Genomic DNA, 7,894 nt, shown 5'->3' on the forward strand with positions numbered 1-7,894 from the left:
CAAACAAACAAACAAACAAACAAACAAAAAGGCAATGGCTGTTGAAAATAGCAATTCCAGTCCTAATAACCACTGGGAAGCATTTCTTGCTCAATTTTATCCTACTTTTTCTACAGCAAGTTACAGTGGATCAGTATATTTGATTTGGGAGCAGCTGGCCAAACTGAGCTTGAGCACTCCTGAATTTTGAGGTTTCAAATCTGGAAGGCAGGTGCTGGAGGGGGGGGGGGGCGGGAAGGGGGCTGTGGCTCTGCGGGGGAGCACGACAGCATGTATGCAGCAGTGTGTCTGGCGCTGCGCGGAGCCAGACATGCTGGTCTGAGTGGCACGGTAAGGGGGCTGGGGGGTTGGATGGGGCAGAGGTTTGGGGGGGCAGTCAGGGGCAGAGAGAAGGGGGGGTTAGATGGGGCAGTCAGGGGACAGGCAGCAGTTGGATAGGCATTGGAGTCCCAGGGGTTTGTCAGGGGACAGGTAGGGGGTGGGGTCCTAGGGGGGGAGTTGGGGCGGTTTCAGGAGGAGGCAGTTGGGGACAAGGAGAAGGGAGGCTTAGATAGGGGGTGGGGTCCCGGGAGGGGGTGATCAGAGGGCAGGGGGGGTTGGATGGGTTGGGGTTTCTGTGGGGGGCAGTCAGAGGGGGTGGATGGTGGCAGGGTGGGGCTACCCTTCCTCCCTGTGGAGTGTCCTGTTTTTTTAATGTTAAAATATGGTATCCCTACTCACAGCGCAGCTCTCCATTCATAGCAAGCTGCAGCATGAGGTCTCAGCTACCTCACTCCCTCCCCCTCTTTCCTGTTGGTAGTGGCCAAGGGAATGCTGGGAAATGTAGTTCTTTCCCTGCTCCAGGGCTGGCTCTATAGGCAGGGAGCTAACCAAGGAACTACAGCTCCCAGGGCCCCCTGTTGGTTCTCAGCTCCCATGCTGGATCCCTGCCGCCCCTGCAAATGGGCTGGCCCAAGCACGTGCTTGCTTTGCTGGTGCCTAGAGCCGCCCCTGGCACCAGCGACCCATGTCTCTCTCCATGGCCCCTGCAGAGAACCCAGACACGCCAGACACCCGCGGCAACCGTGTATGGGCCCTTCATGGAGCACGGCTCTCAGGGAGCATTTACAGTGGCACCAGCAGCCTTTGCAAAACAAGCTCACCCTTGATTAGCCGCCTGGCTACAGAAGCTGAACGGCCTTAGGTCAGCACCGGGGAATCAAGGTTAAAGCACGGACCGTTCTGGTTCTGTCTCCGGCTGACCTCCTGGGTCAGCCCCCACGTGAGAGAGCCCCCAGTTGCTTCCCCAACCCTCTCTCCCCACACCTCCCAACCCCTTGGTCTCCCGCTGGGGTCAGCCGCAGCGCTCAGCTTCCCTGCCAGTGGGGCCTCGGTTGCTAGTGTCAGGGGACTGCTGGCCCCTCACTGACCCTTAGGGGGTTTGTGGCTGGCCCTCTCCCAGTACCAAAAGAAAGGCAAAGGGTCAATGAGAAATCAGGACCCTGAGAGTGACAGTCTCCAGGGCCAAGGCGGGAGAGGCCAATGCTCCATGTCAGCCTGCTTGACAGGGCAGGCCGGCCAATGAGGGAGTCAGGAGTGCAGGGTCCTGTCCTCCCTGTGAGCTGGAGATGCCAGGGGCCAGAGCAGGCCGAGGTAAGGAGAGAGCTGGAGCCAGAGCTGAGCTGGGGAGTGAAGCCGCGCCAGCCAGAGGGTTGCCAACTTTCTAATTGCACAAAACCGAACACCCTAGCCCTGCCCATTCCCTGAGGCCCCGCCCCCTGCTCACTACATTCCCCCTCCCTCGGTGTCTCATTCTCCCCCACCCGCACTCACTTTCACTGGGCTGGGGCAGGGGGTTGGGATGTGGGAGGGGGCGAGGGATCTAACTGAGGGAGTGGGCTCTGGGGTGGGGCCAGAAATGAGGGGTTCAGGATGTGGGAGGGAGCTCTGGGCTGGGGCAAGGAGTTGGGGTGTGGGAGGGGGGTGAGGGCTGGTGGTGCAGGCTCTGGGGTGGGGCCGGGAATGAGGGGTTTGGGGTACAGGAGGGCACTCCAGGCTGGGGGGTGGGGCCGAGGGATTCGGAGTGCAGGAGGGGGCTGCGGGTTGAGGCAGGGAGTTGGGGTGCAGGAGGGGGTACAGTTTAGTGACACCCAGAGCATGGCGTTGGGATGCTGAACCTCTTGGCTAATAGCCATTGATGGCCCTATCCTGCATGAAATTATTTAATTATTTTTCGAACCCAGTTACAGTTTTGGCCTTCACAGCATCCCCTGGCAACCACTTCCACAGGTTGACTGTGCATTGTGTGAAGAAATACTTCCTCTTGTTTGTTTTAAACCTGCTGCTTATTAATTTAATCAGGTAAGCCCTAGTTCTTGTGTTATGAGAAGGAGTCAATAACACATTTTTATTTACTTTCTCCACACCTGTCATGATTTTATACACCTTGATCATACCCCCCCCCTTGGGCATCTCTTCTCTAAGCTGAAAAGTCCCAGTCTTATTAATCTCTCTTCATATGGAAGATGTTCCATACCCCTAATCATTTTTTTTTTTGCCCTTTTCTGTACCTTTTCCAATTCAAATATATATCTTTTTTGAGATAGGGCAACCAGAACTGCATGCAGTATTCAAGATGTGGGCGTATCATGGATTTATATAGAGGCAATATTATATTTTCTGTCTTATTATCTATCCCTTTCCTAATGATTCCCAACATTCTTTTAGCTTTTTTGACTGCTGCTGCACATTGAGTGGACGTTTTCAGAGAACTGTCCACAATGACTCCAAGATCTTTTTCTTGAGTAATGACAGTTAATTTAGACCCCATTAGTTTATAGCTACAGTTGGGATTATGTTTTCCAATGTGCATTACTTTGCATTTATCAACATTGAATTTCACCTACCAGTTTGTTGCCCAGTCACCCAGTTTTGAGAGATTCCTTTGTAACTCTTCGCAGTCTGCTTTGGACTTAACTATTCCGAGTAGTTTTGTATCATCTGCAAGCTTTGCCACCTCACTGTTTAACCCCTTTTTCAGATAATTTATGAACATGTTGAATAGTATTGATCCCATTACAGACCCCTAGGGAATGCCATTATTTACCTCTCTGCATTCTGAAAACTGACCATTTATTCCTACCCTTTGTTTCCTATCTTTTAACCGGTACCTTAAGTAACAAACTCTGATCTCTACACCTGCTACTAAGTGATAGGCAAAAAGTCAGAATTAGTTACCAAAAGAAATAAAATCTAAGCATGCAGTCTAAACTCTCAGCCCTATTAGACTGGGCAGCAACTACATGAAGCAGTTTTTCTCACCCCACTGGATATTGCAGTCCTTAATATACAGGTTTGTTCCTTAAACCTGGGCCTATCTCCTGTGTTGGAGTCTTGTATTTTTCTCAGTGTCTTAGTTGCTTGCTGCATAGGTGGGGGTAGAAGAAGGGCCCAGTGTGTGTCCACTCTGTCTGTTTTATATTCTCAGTCCATGTGTTTGGGGAACACAAGTCCAGGCATGTCTGGGGGACATTGCTGAGTCTCTCCAAGCAAGGCTGAGCAATTCCCCTGGTGTGGCCTCATGAAGGTGAGTCATTGCATTGTAGCTCCCTTGCTGGATAATGGCTGTTGATGCGTTGTTTAACACCCCACCCGGGCGGTGGTTACTTTCCTTGCTGTTGCCCCTGGGGAAGCAAATATCTGGCTGATTCCCCCAATTTACAGCATGTTTTAGTGACCACCATACTTCTCAAAACTTCATATGCATTAATGATATGCATATATGGATAGAGAAATGACTTTCAGCAGATCATAACCTTTCCCCTGATACCTTACAAGGCATGCTTTATATGTATGATCACGATTATACGTAAATGAGGAATATGGGGGTTATAGTATGCTCCCCCAAGGTATACAATGTCACACTCCCCTCACTGTCCATCAGAGAGCAGCACACTCAGTGGCCTCCCTTTTTTCATAGATTTCCAGGTGTAAACATAGATGAAGCAATTTGCTAGACAGTTCAGTCATGATTAGAACTCAGCTTTTTCAGATTGCAAGACCAGCAACCCAGGCACTGGACCACACACCTCCCCATAACCTCTACTAGCTACTGATTTGTGCCATCTGCCCTCTCTGCTCCTATCCTGGAGGGATAGGGGATGCACAGTGCATCAGCCGGTCTGACTGCTTCTTGGAAGGAGGCAGATCCGAATTGCGCTGACACACGCAGGATGTGGAAGGATGCTGTAACAGGGTTCACGTCCCGCCCCTCTCCCTGGGGCCCGCTTGCTGCCCCCAGTAAAGCTCAGAGAGGCTTCAGGGTTGTGAAACACCAGTGTCTATCTATATACAAGTCTTGCAGGATTAGTCACCTCCTTTACAGGCAAAGGCAGCCTTCAGCTAGAAGGCCTCCAGTTCCCTCCCTGACTAACTTCTCCCTGGCTGCCCCCCACCTTCTGGCTCCCTCCCAGCCTTTATAGCTTTTGGCTTGTCAGGCCAGCAGGTGTTGCCAATCTCAGGCCAGCATCAGGCCTTTTCCATCCGCCCCAATCTGTTTCCCCTGATTGGAGCTGACTGGGCAGGGGCTAATTAGGTGCTTTTGCACTAGCACCCTGCTACAGACACGTTTGCACAGATTTTGAATGAGATGGTTGTGCTTCAGAGAATCTTGCTCAATAATTCCTCCAGGACAGAGAATTAGTTTTTCATACAACAGAGGTAACATTATCGAGCCCCAGTAGCTTGTGGATCTTAATTATCTTGAGTAATGTTGTATCATCTACACAGTTTACCCCTTTTTTCCAGATCATTTATGAATATGTTGAACAGCACTGGTCCCAGTACAGATCCTTGGGGGACCCCGCTATATACCTCTTACCATCCTGAAAATTGACCTTTAATTCCTACCTTTTGTTTCCTGTCATTTAGCCAGCTGCTGGTCCATGAGAGGATCTCCCCTCTTATCCCAGGACTGGTTACTTTGCTTAATAGCCTTTGGTGAAGGATCTTGACAAAGGCTTTCTGAAAGTCCAAGTACACTATAGCCAATCATCACCCTTGTCCACATGTTTTTTTTACCCCCTCAAATAATTCTAACAGATTGGTGAGGCATGATTTCCCTTTACAAAAACCATGTTGACTCTTCCCCAACATACTATATTAATCTATGTGTCTGATAATTCTGTTCTTTACTATAGTCTCAACCAATTTGCCTGCTACTGAAGTTAGGCTTACCGGCCTGTAATTGCCAGGATTGCCTCTGGAGCCTTTTTTAAAAATCAGCATTACATTAGCTAACCTCCAGTCATCTGGTGCAGAGGCTGGTTTAAGCAATAGGTTACATACCACAGTTATTAGTTCTGCAATTTCATATTTGAGTTCCTTCAGAACTCTTGGGTGATACCATCTGGTGCTTGTGACTGATCACTGTTTAATTTATCAATTTGTTCCAAAACTTCCTCTAGGACACCTCAATGTGGGACATTTCCTCAGATTTCTCACCTAAAAAGAATGGCTCAGGTATGGGAATCTCCCTCAAAGCCTCTGCAATGAAGATTCATGCAAAGAATTCATTTTGTTTCTCCACAACAGCCTTGTCTTCATTTAGTGTTTCTTTAGCACCTCAATCGTCCAGTGGCCCCACTGATTATTTGTCAGGCCTACTGCTTCTGATGTACTTAAAGATTTGTTTGCTGTTAGTTTTTGTGTCTTTTGCTCGTTGTTCTTCAAATTCTTTTTTGGCCTGGCTAATTATACTTTTACATTTGACTTGCCACAGATTATGCGCCTTTCTATTTTCCTCAGTAGGGTGTCTTTTTGCCTCTAGCACTCTGTTGTTTAGCCATGGTGGCATTTTTTTTTGGTCCTCTTACTGTTTTATTTTTATTTGAGCCGCCATTATGGTGCTTTTAAAAAGTTTCCCTGCAGCTTGCAGGCATTTCACTCTTGTAACTCCTCCTTTTAATTTCTGTTTATCTAGCTTCCTCATTTTTGTGTAGTTCCCCTTTTTGAAGTTAAATGCTACTGTGGTGGGATTCTTTGGTATTTTTCCCCACAAGGATGTTAAATTTAATTATATTATGGTTGCTATTACTGAGCAGTTCAGCTATATTCACCACTTGGACCAGATCTTGTGCGCCACTAAGGACTAAATCAAGAATTGCCTTGTGGGTTCCAAGCCTAGATGCTCCAAAAAGCAGCTAGTAATAGTTAATTTAAAATTTGTGGCTTTTAAATTCCAGCCATTAGAGAGCCTTCTGCCTTTATTTGCTAGATCCAAAAGCCCTCTATTCTTCACACCCTACTCCTGGGGGAATTCTGCACCAAAAAATTAAATATTCTGCACAAAATATTTTAAAATTCTGCAAAACCCTGCATATTTTATTTGTCAAAATAACACAAATATAATCACACTAGTTTCAATTATTTTGGGTCATTTATTTCAAAATACCTATCAGCAAGTATGTCTGTCACAATACAGACAACAAAAAAGATCCAGGAAATGTTTTTTGACAAAATAGATTCCTTACTAGGAATAATAATACATTAATTAATATTAATTAATACTCGGAGTAATAATTCATTTAAACTACACTACACAACTGTATTTCCCGCCCCCCTCAGAAGCAGTGAAAAGGCTCGGGGGAGTCAGGGGTAACAGAGCTGAGGGAGAAGGAAGTAAATTGCTGGGCAGGAGCCTGCATGTGAACTTGGAAGATTGTTGGGTGTGGGTGGGAAAAGTATGGAACAGGTTTTTTTGGGGGGGGTGGGGAGGGATCATTAGGAAGATTCCCCCATGCAGACCCAGGCTGACCCCCGAGCCTCTCCCATTCAGTCAGGCACAGCTGCCCCTGTCCCCATGTGTCCCTGCACCCCCTTGTGTCTTTGCACCCTCTATCCACGTGTCCCTCCACCCCACTCAGACACCCGCTCCCCCCCTCTCCATGTGTCCCTGTCCCCCCCCATCCCTATGTGTCTCTGTGCCCCCACCCAGCCACTCTCCTGTCCCTATGTAGCTCTGCACCCCCTCCCCCATCACCATGTGGCACTGCACCGCCCTCCCCCCAGGGCCTGGTGCCTCCACTCCCACTGAGCTCCTGCCCCAGTCTGTGCTCCTCCACTAGCCCTTGTGAGCCCCTGTCTGACCCCCCCCCAGCACCCCATGCTGTCTGTCTCCCCATAGCCCCTGTCTTCTGGCCTGGCCTGACAGGCACTGTGAAGAAGGCAGGCTCTTTCACCTCCCTAGCTGGCTGGGAGCGGCTGTGTTCTAGCACCACATCGCCCTCTGCTGGGCAAAAGGCGGAAGTTCAGACGTTATTATCTGCTGGGAGATGCTGCTCTTCTTGCGCCACAGTGCCCTCTGGGGGGCAAAAGGTAGAACTGCAGCAACTTTTTGGCAGAAGCCTTTTTCTGGGCAAAATAAATAAAATTTAATTATGCACGCAGTAGTGCAAATTCCACCAGGCGTAACACCCTGTGGAGCTGCTTACAATAGAGCTGGGTGAAACTTTTCAGACAAAGCTTTTTTCAGTGAAAAATTCAGATTTGGCAACACTGGAATGTTTTGGAAATGTGGGTGGTTTCACTGAATTGTTCGTGTTGGGGGGGGAAACCCAACAACATTCAGAACAAGTCTCAACATTTTGTGCTGACAATTTCTCTGACAAAGTGGAGAGGTTTCTTGGTTTTTCCTTGTTTTTTCAAATGGTTTGCATGAAGAGGGGCTCAGGACTGAAGAGAGAGAGAGAGAGAGCAGGCAGAGCCCACCTGGATGCAGGGCAGACTTGAATGTGTTGTGCTGAGGGAAGCCAGGCCTGAGGGCACTGAGAGTTTCCTATGCTGTGTTCAGACACTCAATATACCCTCCTGTTTTACGCTGGCTGAGAGTCTCTCCGGTCTAGAGAACAGGGTTGCA

Source organism: Emys orbicularis, chromosome 20 (assembly GCF_028017835.1).
Source record: "Emys orbicularis isolate rEmyOrb1 chromosome 20, rEmyOrb1.hap1, whole genome shotgun sequence".
Taxonomy (NCBI): domain Eukaryota; kingdom Metazoa; phylum Chordata; order Testudines; family Emydidae; genus Emys; species Emys orbicularis.